The 16,035-nt window shown below is 44.8% G+C and overlaps 1 non-coding gene across 1 annotated transcript; it reads right to left on the bottom strand.

The window, feature by feature from the left end:
- Window positions 1–1,672: 1,672 nt before the first annotated feature.
- TRNAG-CCC (transfer RNA glycine (anticodon CCC)) lies at window positions 1,673–1,745 on the bottom strand. The gene has a single exon. It is a non-coding gene; the product is annotated as a tRNA-Gly (tRNA).
- Between the last annotated feature and the right edge of the window lie 14,290 nt (window positions 1,746–16,035).

Genomic DNA, 16,035 nt, shown 5'->3' with positions numbered 1-16,035 from the left:
AAAGGGAAAGTAAGCAACTGTGTTTTAACATGATTGAAACTGGCCAATACGTGGTCCAGAGTCCTCTGTCTTTGAACATCCACACTAGCTCCTTTTGAATCATTTAAAAATGCAAACTTGATCTTGCTGTTCTGTTTCTTAAAACCCTTGGGTGATTTCCCAGCCCTAAGGCTAAAATCCAAAAACTCTAATATGACCTACAAGACCCTACATAATTTGACCAACCGCCTATTTTTTCCAGTATAATCTCTGTTTTATTTCTCTGGGTTCAGTCAGTTTCCCAGAGCAGAGTCTTCCAATCTCCAACTTGGAGTGTGTAAACTTTGGCTGCCAGTATTTTGGGGAACTGAGCCAAGGAAAGGGCCCGGAGGTCTCAATGATCAGAATGCAGACTTTAACTTAATCCCTAGTTTCAGAATGTCATCTCATGGTTGGTTTAAGTGTCTCATCCTTTACTCAGATGGAGGAAGGGATCTGGGAACTAGCTGCTCCTTATAAATATGTTCAATCAATCATCCTGATTCCAACTGCATACTCCCATTTTCAGAGATACCTGGTACATTTAATTCTTGAGACTTTTGGGGTTTGCAGTACAAATAGCTTCCTTAGGTTTCAGCTTTCTCTAGTCTGCTAAATTAGTTACTACTCGTTTATCCATTTTCTAGTTTCCACATTTTGTTCGAGGTAGGTAGGGGGAGGGTGTTGTCTTGCCTGTTGTAGCCTCTCTTCCCATTTCCTTTGTCCTCATGGTGTTTGGCCTTTTAATTCCTTTACTGTCTTTTTTGTGGGGTCTCAGGAAGGAGCTAAGTGCATGTGTTCAATTCACCAAAGTTAACTGGAAGTGGAGTTGTCTTAAATAGCAAACACCCTGGTTCCTTTTAAAGCAGATTCCATGAACACAAATTGGATTTCATAGAATCATGAAATATTATATTATAATTAGAAACACTTATTCAGCCCAGTGGTTCTTTTTTTTTAATAGACTTGATTTTTTAGAGCAGTTTTAGGTTTACAACAAAATTGAGAGGAAGATACACACATGCATAGCCTCCCCCATTACCAACATCCTCCACCATAGTATTAGTACATTTGTTACAATTGATGAATGTACGTTGGTTGACACATCACCACCCAGAGTCCATAGTTGACCTTAGGGTTCACTCTTGGTGTTGTGCGTTCTATGGGTTTGGTCAAATGTATGATGACATGTATCTGTTATTATAATAACAATCAGAGTATTTTCACTGCCCTAAAAGTCCTCTGTGCTCTGCGTTCATCTGTCCCCACCCCCACCTCCGGAGATCACTGATCTTTTTACTGTCTCCATAGTTTTTCCTTGTCCAGAATGTCATATAGTTGGAATCATACAGTATGTAGTCTTTTCAATTGGCTTCTTTCACTTAGTAATATGCATTAAGCTTCCTCCATGTCTTTTCATGGCTAGACAGCTCACTTATTTTTATTTATTTTTTAAAAACATTTTTAAAAATATTTATTTATTTATTTGGCTGCGTTGGGTCTTAGTTGTGGCTCACGGGATCTTCGTTGCCATGTGCGGGATCTTCATTGCGGCATGTGGGATCTTCATTGCGACATTCAGGATCTTTAGTTGCAGCATGCGGGATCTTTAGTTGCAACATGCGAACTCTTAGTTGCAGCACGTGGGATCTATTTCCCTAACCAGGGATCGAACCTGGGCCCCCTGCATTGGGAGTGCAGAGTCTTAGCCACTGGACCACAAGGGAAGTCCCATCTCATTTATTCTTAGTGTTGAATAATATCCCATTGTCTGATGTACCACTCCTTGTCTTTTTACCACCAGGTACCTCTTTTATTATATATTCACCTTCCCTCACCAAATACCCATATTTGAAAAGAGTTAGACTTCCAAAACTCAGTTTGAGAAACTATGGTCTAGTCAGAGCCCTCATTTTACAGATGAGACTGAGCCCCAGAAAGGAGAGGTGATTCGCCAAAATCTCACAACTACTGATGGGGTTCAGGGCAGGCCATCCCAAGATGTGCCACTTTGGCATGCGGATTATTTTGAGCTGAAAACAATCAAGGCCCCAAAGCCTCAGGAAGAACTTTTGAGCTCTCCTCTAACTGCCTAAAAGAATTTACATAGAGGACCTGTTCTAGGAAGGGAGATATCACCACGGATAACTACAGCATAATATGAACTAGGTGTGGAGGGCAGGGAGGAACCTAGCAAAGTCTGTTAAAATTTCCCTCTGTGTCCCACTGTTTCTGTTTGGCCCAGCAATCGTTTGTTTACAAACATTTGCTCTTTTTCATCTTCCTGTGAATTGCCTTCCTTCCCTTTGAAGTCCCAGACCCCTACCCCCTTCTCCTTAGTCCAGGATGACACATATACCCTATTTTACCTGACTGTCCTGTGGGCCTCATAGTCCTACGGAGCCCACATATGCACAAAATTAAATCTGATTTTCTCCTCCTATTAATTTGTTTTATGTCATTTAAATTATTTGACCAACTAAAAGAACCAAGAGGGGAAGAGGGAAATATTCTCCTCCCTGACACTAATGAGGGGCCACGTTAGGATGTGAACCCAGGTCTCCTGCCTTTTGCTCTAGTGCTCCTTTTAGATCTGTGATATAAGATTTATGTTCCCCCAAACTGATAAGCAGGTGAGGGAAATCTTTCCTTCTGACTCCATGCAGTGGTTTTTTCTCAGCAGTATCATTCGTGGCATTGAAACATTACTTCTTCTGGTGCCTAGGAGGAAAAACGGCCTCCCTCCCATCTTGAGGGCCACAGAGGGCTAAACACACTGGGAATCACTGGAGCTTTCTCAGGGCCCTGGGGGAACTGTTTGCTTGAAATGTAATAAAGGTTCCTCTCCGCCAAACGTGGAGAAAAAGCAATGCTGGAAACACGGCAGAGTCAGCGTGGGAGGTCTTGTCTCTCCTAGTCAACCAACCAATCGTCAGGGATAGATTAGACTCCTACTGTGAGCTCTTCTATGCTAGAAGTTACCAAGGATACATAGGCTTTGCCCTGAAGGGATTTATGATCAAATTGCAGAGACAAAACGTTCCATCCTCTCAACCTCTCTGAAGGCACGGCCTTTGTCTTCCCCATTTCTAGCCGGCCTCAGTGCACCTGGCCTCCTTCTGGATACATGTTCGTTATCTATGGTTTGATTAAAGCTTCTTTGTTGCACTATTTCCTCTCCTACAAATGAGGAGGCTAACGATAAAACCCCTACTGTTTGTATAGGCTTTGTAGTTTACCTGATCTCAGTTAATCTTCTATCTTATCTTTTTCCTCAGCTGCTTTGTACACAAATGTTATTGATTCCCTCCAGAGGCAGCCATGTGTGGTGGAATAAACAGCATTAAAACTGGGGTTTTAGCACATACCCCTTCAACTATCTGAGTGTCGTTAGGCAAGATGCTCCCCCTCCCCGGGCCTCAATTTACCTACATGCAGAAGGAGGAAAGGGTTTGGATTCCACAGAATCTGAGGCCCCTTCCAGTTTCTAATTTGAGTGCAGCGCCATTGTGTGGTTTTTGCTGTGCGTGTTGTTCCAAACCAAAGGGCAGGGACAGGATGCAGTCTGATAACCAGGGACAGAGGAGGAGTGGTTGAGCAGCTTTGCACATTTGTGGGTGCCTCGCTCCCCGTCCTTAGATTTCCCAGGCTGTTTAAGTTCACGATCCCAGGGCACTGCTTGTCCGCCCCCTGCCATATACGCCATGCCATTCAGGGTTTCTTTCCCAGGGTCTGCTTTGAAGCCAGAGGAAGATTTTCAGAGCTCTCGAATCTTCTTACTTCTTGCCCTCTTGACATCTGAGGCCTGAAAAGAACTTGGGTTGCCTGCCTAGGCAGGCTTCCGGAGGCCACAGGCTTCTGTCTTCAGGGGCTGGGGGCAGGAGGATGCCCGAGCGAGCGCAGGCAGTCATTGTTTGGGTATTGACTCAAAGGAGCCAGAGACACAATGCACAGGAAAAAGGATGAGCTCATGACGGCTAAATGAAAAGATTCTTATCTTGGAAACAGCGGTTTCTTATGCAAAACAGGGGGCGGCAATGTGATTGTGCCCCACGGAGTACATTCAACAACAGGGATTTCAAATGAAGAAGCTGTTTTGCATACCTACGGGAGCGGCAATGGGCCAGATTGTTCATTAATTAAAAAGGGGGGGCGGGTGCTGAAAAACCCACGCTCGCACTTGCTGCTGAACCGAAATAATTCATTTGCCTTCCTCTCAGTCCCAGTTGATCAGCTGGGAGACAAATGTCGTTTTTTCAACCGTAGCCACCTCTGGAGAAGGGAGGGGAGGGCAGAGGGGGAGGGAGGACGGGAGAAGGTATGGGCGGGGAGGGGAGCGCGTCACAGATAACTGGAATAGCGGTGATCTTTCAACCATTTCCACTTGGTGGTGTTCAAATGTATTGTACAGAGGTGGGTGGCTTTTTTGTTGCCTTCTCCCCCCCCCCCCCCGCGCCCCCAGGAGATTTACCTTCCTAGTTCTGTTTGATTTCATATGAAAGAAGTCTAAGCGAATCCCCATTGATGGGGTGGAGACGAAAGAAAAGAAGAGGGTGGGAAAGGGAGAGGCTAGGAATGTGTCCCTTAACTACAGTCCCCCTTTTTCCCCAACTCTGACATGTGGTCCCCTGAGTGGATGGACCAGAGCTGTGGCTGTCCCGGAAATTCCAGAATAGAGGTCACCCACTGAATGGGTCATGTCACAAGTGGAGAGCAGGGTTGAGTGTGGTTGCAGGTGGGAGGCAGTAACCCCTCCCACGTAACTTTCCTACCAGCCAGACTGCTCTCCTTCTACTGCACATCATCTTTTGATTTAGGAATAAGATTGGTTATCATTTATCAAGCACTTTCATATACATTACTTCCTATGTTATGTCCTATCACTATGTTACACCTGGCGTCAGGCACTTTCACTTATGTTACTTATTTGAGCTTCTTAGTTACCCAGGGAGATAACTGGGTATTATTGCTCCTGTCTTAGAAATGAGGAAACTGTGGCTCAGACACATTAAGTGGGTCACCCAAGGTCACAGAAGTTGGAAATAACAAAGCTAGGATTTGAACCCACATCGGTCTGATGTCAAAACCTGTGCCCTAAACTACTGTGCAACGCTGACTCTCCTCCCTTTCCTCCGTTCTTCCCTACTGTTAATCAAAAGGCAAACCTCCCAAGGATGGCATTCTGGCAAGCAGGGCAAGGATGGAGGTCCTTCCTGAATGTGCGACATTCCCCCTAAACACGCATACCTTCAGTATGGAAGACAAGCTTGGTAGACCTTTTCTCTACCATAGGCTCACAATATGATTCATGTTTTTTAAAGTCCAGTTTATGGAGGTATAATTTTCATACAGTAAAATTCTTTCTAAAGTGCTGTTCAATGAGTTTTGACAAACGTCTACTGTTGTGTCGCCACCAACACAATCAAGATATAGAATATTTTCATTACCTCCCAGAAGTTCTCTGAGCTCCTTTGCAGTCAATCCCTTGCCCCTATACCCAACCTTTGGCAACCACTCATCTATTTTCTATTTCTGTAGTTTTGCCTTTTCCAGAATATTGTATAAATGGAATCATATCATATGTATACTTTTGAGTTTGACTTTATTTAGCATAATGCTTTTGAGATTCATCCATGTTTTAGTTCAGTCCTTTTCATTATCAAGTAATATTCCACAGTATGATTGCACTATAATTTTATACATTCATCAGTTGATAGACATTTGGGTTGTTTCCAGCTTGTAGTGATAATTAATAAAGCTGCTATGAATATTTATATACAGGTTTTTACATGAATATATATCTTCATTTCTCTTGGGTAAATAGGAGTTGATTGCTGGGTTATAGGGTAAGTGTATACCTAACAACAACAAAAAATCCCTGCCAGACTTTCCAAAGTGGCTGTACCATTCTGAATTCCCTTAGCAATGCATGAAAGTTCTAGTTGCTCTGCATCCTTGCTAATACTTGGACGGTCTTTTTAATTTTAGTGATTCTAATAGATGTGAATGTTAGCTGACTGTAGTTTGACTTTGCATTTGCCTAATGAGTGATGATGTTGAGGGTCCTTTCATGTGCTTATTTGCCACCTGTGTCTCTTCCTTGGTGAAGTATCTATTCAAGTCATTTGCCCAATTTTTAATTGGGTTGTTTGTGTCCTTATGATTGAGTTTTGAGTTCTTTATATAGTCTGGGTATATGTCCCTTATCAGATGTGTGTTTTGCAAATATTTTCACCCAGTCTGTGGCTCACCTTTCATTTGCTAAGCCTACCTTTGGAAGAGCAGAAGTTTGTCATTTTGATGCAACTTAGTGTATTAATTTTTCTCTTCTATTGTTCATTCTGTCTTTGGTCGTATCTAAGAAATCTTTGCCTAACCAGAAGTCACAGTTTTCTTTTTGAATATGTTTTATTCTAGAAGTTTTATAGATTCAGCTTTTACATTTATGTCTATGATCCATTTTGAATTAATTTTTGTATATGTATATGATATGAGGTAAGGGTTGAGGTTCATTTTTTGGCACATAGATGTCAAATTGTCCTGGTGCCATTTTTTAAAAAAAAATAAGTTTATTTATTTTGGCTGCATTGGGTCTTCATTGCTGTGCGCGGGCTTCTCATTGCGGTGGCTTCTCTTGTTGCGGAGCACCGGCTCTAGGCATGCAGGCTTCAGTAGGTGTGCGGGCTTCAGTAGGCGTGCGGGCGTCAGTAGTTGTGGCACGTGGGCTCATTAATTGTGGCTCGTGGGCTCTAGAGCGCAGGCTCAGTAGTTGTGGCGCACGGGCTTAGTTGCTCCACGGCATGTGTGATCTTCCCGGACCAGGGCTTGAACCCGTGTCCCCTGCACTGGCAGGAGGATTTTTAACCACTGTGCCACCAGAGAAGTCTAAATTACACTGATTGATCTTCAAATGTTTAACCAGTCTTGTATTTCTGGGATAAACCTTACTTGGTCATGAGGTGTTATCCTTTTTATGTATCGCTGAATTCGATTTGCTGATAATTTGTTGAGCATTTTTTGGCCTGTGTTCACAAAGGATATTGGCCTATAGTTTTCTTATAACACCTTTCTCTGGTTTGGTATTTGTCTGGATTGCGTTTTGAATTGGAGTTATTTTTCAAGCGGAGGGACTGAATTTAGGGCTGGTCTGATGCAACAGTGTTATAAGAAGGCCAAGTTTCTCAGAGGCACTCAGTTTGCCTTCCTTTACTCTGCTGAGACACACTACTGACCTTCCCACAACTGCAGATGGTGCTGGACCCTCAATAGTCCCTGTGCTGCTCAGAGCGCTGGAATTTTCTGTCTCCCTTCTCTGCTCCATTTCCAAACCAACAACATGATGCACAAAACAATAGAGACCTGCTCCCTATGTGTAATATTTACCTAATCAGTTACATCAAACATCAGAGGCCCAAGAGACCCGTAGTCATATCTCTGTCTATGCTTCGGGTCAACTTGAATGCGCTCCAGGGGTGCCTGTGCACATGGTCACCAGGATGCAAGGGATGTCGAGGGAAGATTGCATCCAGCTTGTGAATGGGAGCACTTTCAAATCATCACCTGTACTTAGCAAAGGTTTGAGAGTTCTCTGTAGTATCCTAAGTATTTACCAAGCATTCTGATGCTGAGTAATGATTACAGCCGTACAAAAAATAGAAAGATTAGAGTCTCAGTTCCCTGCTTAATATGTAAATGTATCCAGTTATGTGTGAGTGCTTTTAATGAAGTAACTTGCACTTCTGTTTCCTACACTGAGAGTGATTGATGCAAAAAACACTCTATAACCCCATCAGAAATTAGCAGCCCTTTGAAAGGGCTCTGTGGTGCTTGCCTGGCCTGGGGCTAGGAGGCAGTAGGAATGGGTTTTAGCCCTGGCTTTACAGTTAATTTCCACTTTTTTGGGCAACAGGAAGTAGACTGCCTTATCCCCAACTGAGCTCAGAGAATTGTTGGTGATGGATTGTGAAAGAATTCCACTCACTTATTTACTTTAGATTGGTTCTCATTCCAACATACAGGAATGGATAATAAAAATAGTAGCTACCACGTGCTGTGCTAAGTGCTTTGCTTATATCATTTCCTTCAATCATCATACCAATCTTGGAAGAGAGGAATTAATATACCCCTGCTTCATAGATGGAGAAACTGAGGTTCAGAGAAGATAAGTCCTTTGCCCAACCTCACCTTGGTAAGTTAACAGCTAGGCTGGGATTGGAATTCAGATTTCCATGGCTACACCTCACTGTCTCCCAATACTGAGGATGCTGACATCTGTCTGAATTTTCTCACATACCCGTAACGGGATGAGCTTGGAAGGACAAGGAGTGTTCTGTGTGTCTGTGATGAGGACCTAGTTGCAGACAGTGACTAGGGTTGAGCACTTCCTTCTGCACCCTACCACACACACACTGTTCCCAGTCTTTCAGGAGAAGGGCCATGATTTGAAGTGCATCTCTTCTGAAGTCTGGCTTAAGAAGCATGAATGAGTTCCACCTGCTATCTCTGTAGCAGAGAAAGGTCTTTCTCTGCAGAGGCCTCTCAGTGGCTGTGGGAATGCTGCTCTACTGAGTGTCTCTAATTGGAAAACAATTATATATAGCACTTATTAAGCACCAGACACTTCTCTAATCCCTTTATACATAGTAATTCCTAGAATCCTTATAACAGTCCTGTGAGAATCCTTATTATTCCCATTTTACAGATGAAAAAACTGAAGCACAGAGATGTTAAATAATTTGCCAAAGTCTCCCAGCTAATAAGAGGCAGCTCTGGGATTTGAACCCAGAGAGTTTGGTAACTCTAGACCTGTGCTGGTCCATGGTAGCCACTAGCCATATGTAGCTATTTAAGTTGAAATTTAAATGAATTAAAATGAAATAAAATTTAAAATTCAGTTTCTCAGTCATACCAGCCACATTTCAGGTGCTTAACAGCCACACGTGGCTAGTGGCTACCATATGGGATAGTGTATTTGTAACACATTTCCATCATCACAGAGAGTTATATTGTGTAGCACTCAGCTAGATTCTGTGCTTTTAAATGGCTAAAAGGCATTTAAATGGTATGGCCCTCTCAGAGAACAACCTGAGTACAGCTCCCTTTGTTCCTGGCTTGGTCTCCTCTTAACTTTCTCTCCAATTTTCTGTCCCATTCCCGCCCCCCACCCCTTTTTTTTTTTAGCTTGACTGGTGAAAGGGGAGTATTTTCAGCCCCTTTAAAAACTCTGAGCTAAGTCTTGTCTGCTGACTCACTCCCGCTGCCCCCTCCACCACCCCAACCAGGCTCACCTGACCTCAGACCCCTACTTAGGCTTTGATGTTTGAAAAGCCACAGCCTCTGCTCGGGACTTTGTGTTAAGACTGCAGACCCCTCTGGAAGCCTCAAGTCATGGCAGTGAAAGGAAAGATGCCAAGTGGGTGTTGGCTGTTAAGCCCCTTGCTACTTCTGTCTCTAGACCTTGGCCCTTATCAAATCAGTGCTGCCTACAGGAGGAGAAAAAAATAAAGGAGCTTCCAAAGAAGTGTCAAAGTCTGCAGCAGCTCTCCTCCGCTACACTGATTTATAGGCAATACCACAAAATTCCTCAGGACTGGGGCCAGCAGTCAAGTGATGGACAGTGATTACCAAAGGAGATTTTTGTGGGTTTTCAGAGGCCTAACGAAGTAGGGTCCTCCTTATTAGCAGGTGGCTATCTATAGGGAAACAGACAAAACTCTATGTCCCTCCACCCCTAAAATAAATCTTCCTCTGGACCTTGCAGGAAGTCTGTGATGTTTCCTCCCCTTCAAAGTGAGTGTGCTGTTGAGTCGTTGGCCAACACATCATGTCAACGTCAGTGGGGCAGAGTGTTGCCTATTCTCCCCCCGCAGGGCCCTGAGATGAGGGTGGGGATGTTTTGATGAGTGGGGAGTAGTTTGCTGAAAAGTTATAAATACGCCAGACACACTCCAGTTACTTCTCTCTTTAGCCTGTGGTCTTGTCTGCAGGTTCAAATTCAGTTGCAAGGAAGGTTTGCAAGGGTTCTTCAGCAGCACAATGCCTCTCATAAATGGATATTTCTCAGGGTCTGCCAGGACCAGAACTTCGAGAATGATAATGACAAGTTTTCAAAAAGAATGGGGAGGCCACGGAATGGTTATCTGTGGCTAGGTCTTGGCATCTGTGGTTGATACAGCAGGTGCTTTGCTGTCATGTTGACAGGAGGTGAGGGAGCGTGGTGGCAAGTATCCTACCAAGTACCCAGCACCTGGGTGAGAGGTGACTTGGAGAGACTATGTCTGAGTCAGGGTTGTCCCCTCTCCTCGTTCTTATTCTTGGAAGCAACCTGTTGCCCTCATGTGTGTTGTTATGAAACCTTTCAAGGCGAGAAACAACAAGTGCTGGCAAGGATGTGGAGAAAAGGGAACATCACGCACTGTTGGTGGGAATGTAAATTGGTGCAGCCACTATGGAAAACACTATGGAGGTTCCTCAAAAAACTAAGAATAGAACTACCACACAATCCAGCAATTCCACTGCTGGGTATTTATCTGAAGAACACAAAAACACTAACTAAAAAAGATACATGCACCGCTATGTTCATTGCAGCATAATTTACAGTAGCCAAGATATGGAAACAACCTAAGTGTCCACTGGCAGATGAATGGGTAAAGAAGGCGTGGTATATATATATACACAATGGGATATTACTCAGCCACAAAAAAAAGAACAAAATCTTGCCATTTGCAGCAACATGGATGGACCTAGAGGGTATTATGCTAAGTGAAATGTCAGACAGAGAAAGACAAATACTGTATGCTTTCACTCATATGTGGCATATAAAAAAAAATCAAACAAGACAAAAACAAAGGCATAGATACAGAGAACAGAGTAGTGGTTACCAGAGGGGTGAGGGTGAGGGCAAAATGGGTAAAGGGGATCAACTGTATGGTGATGGATGGAAACTAAATTTTTGGTGGTCAGCATGCTGATATACAGAAGGAGAAAACATAATGTTGTACATATGAAACATATAATGTTACCTCAATAGAAAATAAATCTAGGGCTTCCCTGGTGGCGCAGTGGTTGAGAGTCTGCCTGCCGATTCAGGGGACACGGGTTCGTGCCCCGGTCCAGGAGGATCCCACGTGCCGCGGAGTGGCTGGGCCCGTGAGCCATGGCCGCTGAGCCTGCGCGTCCGGAGCCTGTGCTCCGCAACGGGAGAGGCCACAACAGTGAGAGGCCCACGTACCACAAAAAAAAAAAAAAAAAAAATTAAAAATAAATAAATAAATCTAAAAAAAAAACCTTTTCAAAATGCCTTGCTGGCCCATCTGTATAGAAATAATGAGCTCTCATGCCTGATTGGTCAGCTGCAGTTGATAGAGCATTTTTGAGCCCTTGGTCTGTCTTTACTCTCACCTGCTGTCTAGGAAGTTGGGAGGATGACAGTATCATCTCCATTTTTTTTTTTTTTTTTTAGCCTCACTGTGCAGCATGTGTGATCTTAGTTCCCTGACCAGGGATCGAACCCATGCCCCGTGCAGTGGAAGCAGGAAGTCCTAACCACTGGACCTCCAAGGAATTCTCCATCTCCATTTTTTTTTTTTTTTTTTTTTTTGTGGTACACGGGCCTCTCACTGCTGTGGCCTCTCCCGTTGCGGAGCACAGGCTCTGGACGCGCAGGCTCAGCAGCCATGGCTCATGGGCCCAGCCGCTCCGCGGCATGTGGGATCTTCCCGGACTGGGGCACGAACCCGTGTCCCCTGCATTGGCAGGCGGACTCTCAACCACTGTGCCACCAGGGAAGCCCATCCCCATCTCCACTTTAATGGTGAGGAGATGGAGGCTGAGAGAGGCCTCAAGGTTTCTTTGCAAGGTAGTGTTTGAATGGTGCCTGACTGGAATCCCAGACATCTGGCTATCTTTCTGGTTCTCAAAGGTTCTAGTAAGCCCATCCTGCTGTCTCCTTTGCTTTTGGGAGAAGGTAGAGAAGTTTGGTTGCTGGGAAGGGGAGGCACCACAGCTGGCATGATGTGCTTCTTCATGGCATTGAGGTGATTATAGGGTTGACAGCACTAGTAGCTTCTGTAGGCTGTCTTCTGCCTCACTTTTTTTTCCTTAGCTCCTCCCTTCTAGCCCAGTCTCTCTTTCCCTGGAGTCAGAAAGCCCCTCTAAAACCATGCAATCCAGATTGGGACTTGAACCCACGGTCTTTTAATTCAGATCACACACCTGGTCTCAGGACTTAATGAAGCTTGGGTTCTTTATGTCTCATCACAGAAAGAATTCAGTGAGAGACAAAGTGATAGGTAAGAAGTAGATTTATTTAGAGAGATACACATTCCATAAACGGAATGTCATCCATCTCAAAAGGCGAGAATGGCCCTTGGAGAAACACACTCCACAGAGTGCGGGCCATCTTAGAAGGTGAGAGGCCCCAAAATATGGGGTGGCTAGATTTTATGGCCTGGGTAATTGCATAGGCTAATGAGTGGAAGGATTATTCCAACTATTGATATTTTGGGGGAAGGGGTGGGGATTTCCAGGAATTGGGTCACGGCCCACTTTTTGGCCTTTTATGGTTAGCCTCTTCAGAGGCTGTCATGGCACCTGTGGGTGTGTCATTTAGCACATGCTACTGTATTACAACGAGCATATAATGAGGCTCAAGGTCTACTGGAAATCGAATCTTCCGCCATCTTGTACCTAGTTGGTTCTAACCAGTTTTTGTCATGTCCTATGGCTATGTCATTCTTTTAAAGGTTGTGCCCTGTCCCCTTCCCTGCTGTTTCACCTCCAGCATAACCCACCTCCCACCACTGGCCAAAGTCCAGCGAGGACAGCATAGATGCAGGAATCAGGGAATGTTCTGTGCTGCCCTGTCTTCTATCTTCCTGAGCTAGATGTCCAGCATGCCTTGCTGATTTCTGATGCTTATGGGGATTAAGCCATCCTTTCAGGACCATGGGGTACTTGAAATGGCAGGTTAACAAATTTGAGCTTTATCTTGTAGGCAGAGGTTAGCTGTGGAAGGGTCGGTGTGCTGGGAGTTAGAAGGAAACTCTGGGGGAAAGGTGTGCTCTGGGATGTTGTTGTAGAAAGATAAGCAGGAAGCAGGAGCAGCTCTGCAGGGTAAACAAGGTGAAGGCGTCACCTCAGAGGGATGATCCAAGGAAGACTTTGTGCCAATTAATCACGATAGCTGGTTCCCCACCTTCCAGCAAATGGTTACAGAAAGCTGGTCACAGCTCTCAAGTGTGCTGTAATTATCTGTTTACTTGTCTGCCTTCCCTGCTTTTCTATGAGTTTTGAGAGCAAAGGGGCCTAGTTTTATTCCCCATTTCCTAGCACAGGGCAAGACCTGGAGTAAATGCTTGTTTGAATGATGGGAATTTCATAACTTTGCTCACAGATACTGCAAACAAATGCCCATCAAGGGCTGCCAATCCTTAGCAGTCTTTCCTACTTATATATCAGGCACCTGGGTAGAGCCATTGGGGTCCTGCTTAGTGGGCTGAAGCAGGCCTTGACTAGCCAGAGAATAGTTGGCTAAAATGGAGTCCTGGTGCCTGGCAGAGGTAGTTTTTTCCCTTAAGGGCCTGTTAAAAGTTTTTTTGAGGCTTGTTAAAATGGTAAAGAAGACTTTCTTCAAGACTGTTGCAGTAGGGGAGAGAGACTGAACTCAACTCCTTTTTTTTAAAATAAATAAATTTATTTATTTATTTATTTTTGGTTGCGTTGGGTCTTCATTGCTGCGCGTGGGCTTTCTCTAGTTGCGGCGAGTGGGGGCTACTGTTTGTTGTGGTGCGCGGACTTCTCATTGCAGTGGCTTGTCTTGTTGCAGAGCACAGGCTCTAGACGTGCAGGCTTCAGTAGTTGTGGCACGTGGGCTCAGTAGTTGTGGCACACGGGCTTAGTTGCTCCACGGCATGTGGGATCTTCCTGGACCAGGGATCGAACCCGTTTCCCCTGCAGTGGCAGGCAGATTCTTAACCACTGCACCTCCAAGGAAGTCCCTGAACTCAACTCTTAATATAACAAGGACAAGTGGAGATTTAAAGCCAATGAGCAGGGTGAGGGGGTAAGTGGATGCAAAATTACTAAGAGGAGTTTGATTAGATGTTGTTATGGACTGAATGTTTGTGTCTCTCCCATTCATATGTTGAGACCCTAATCCCCAATGTGATGGTATCTGGAGGTGGGGCCTTTGGGAGGTGATTAGGTTTAGATGAGGTCATGAGGGTGAGGTCCTCATGATGGGATTAGTGTCCCTATAAGAAGAGGAAGAGAGGCCAGAGCCCCTTACCCCGACTGCTCCCTCTTCCCTCTTCCCCTCTCCCATGTGAGGACACAGTGAGAAGGAGGCCATCTGCAAGCCTGGAAGAGGGTTTTCATCAGGAACTAAACCTGCCAGCTTCTTGATCTTGGACTTTCCAGCCTCCAAAACGGTAAGAAATAAACGTTGTTTAAGCTATCCAGTCTGTAGTAGCTTGTTACAGCAGCCCTAGCTAAGATAGACTAAGGGTGAGGGAATTCTTGCTAAGCTGGCTTAACAGTATTATTACTAAAGGGAAACCAAAGACTTAGAAATCAAAGGTGAGGGGTAGGAACTTGATCAGACATCAAGGGTGATCGGGTATCTCAGGTGGGGGAATTTTCCGCTAAACTGACTTTGCAGGATTCTTTGCCAAAGACAGGCCAAGGACAGGGCTGAAGAGGAGGTCTAGTTGAAAAGAGGGCTTAGAGGAGCCTGACTAAATGTTGGTCAAGGAGGGAGTCTCTTTCAGGCCTAGTCTGCTGGGGCATACCTTTGCTCATTATGTCTGGCATCTGCCACACCACTGTGACCTCCATTTGCCCAGGCAAATTTTGCATGGGTAGGCACACCTGGTGGGAAACCTAAGCTGATGCTGGTGGTTGCCAGGTGGAGCCGTCCATTAGAATCACCTGCGGAGCAGCTTTAACAATACCTATGCCTGGGCCCCACATCTGCTAAATCTGAATTGATGTGGGGATGAGGCATCTATATATTTAAGAAGCTTTCCTGGTGACCTTCATTATCAGCCAGGTTGGGGACCCAGAGGTTTACATGATGGATTGACCAAGAGAGTGATAGAAAGGGAATGGGAACTGATTGTTGGGGAGGGGGTGGGGAGAATGCTGGAGGGGATACGATGTCTACTTTGCCCCCTCTCCCCATAGACTTGGGTTCTCTCCACATTTGCAGGGTGCCAGGAATTGTGTACTCAGCAAAATAGCAAAGTAGGTGAACAGTGTTTGTAATGTCTGCCACTTTTGCTTCTCAGGTCTTTGTTTTTCTCTTTAACCCCTTCAGAGCATCTGTTCCCCCTCAGACATCTGGTACCCTCACCTTCTTTCTATTGTCTTCTTTCTGAAAGAGGCTGTTCACTAAGGTTCGTACTTTTGATGAGGCAGATTGGCATTTTTTAAAGGGGGCAGATCCAGAAGTTAAAGAACTGAATGTTCCAAAGTAGGAAATTCAGACATCTGAGAGGTGGCAGCAAGGTTGTGTGTGTGTGTGTGTGTTGTGTGTGCGCGCGCGCGCGCGCGCACGCGTGTGTGTTTGTGTTCGTGCGTGTGTCCAGAGGTGGTGAGGGAAAGGCTCTCTAGTATCCCTACAACTGACACAGACGTAGCTGCTTTCTTTTCCTGTGCCTAAGGTTGGCTCAGATACGTTGTCTATGCCCCAGATTCCTAGGACTTTCTGGGAGCTATCAGGCAGACTTCTATCTTTTTCCTAAAAGAACTGAAAAATGAAAGGTTTAAAGCTAAATACTGACTCTCAGGTAAGATGCAACCCTTACTGAAATAGCACTATGTCAGCAGAACACGGTCTCATTGGTTCATTATCAAGCAAGGTCAGGACATTATTTCTGGCAGCTTCTGAAAGCCACAGCCTGTTAGAAAAAAGTCGTCTTCCTGAGGGTTTAATATAGCTTGCTCTCACTTGCTCTTCTCTGGAGCGCACGTGCTCTCTCTTTTCTTGGGCCTCCTTTTAAAATGCTAATTAAATTT

Source organism: Tursiops truncatus, chromosome X (assembly GCF_011762595.2).
Source record: "Tursiops truncatus isolate mTurTru1 chromosome X, mTurTru1.mat.Y, whole genome shotgun sequence".
NCBI lineage: Eukaryota > Metazoa > Chordata > Mammalia > Artiodactyla > Delphinidae > Tursiops > Tursiops truncatus.
This window is presented reverse-complemented; position numbering and strand designations above follow the sequence as displayed.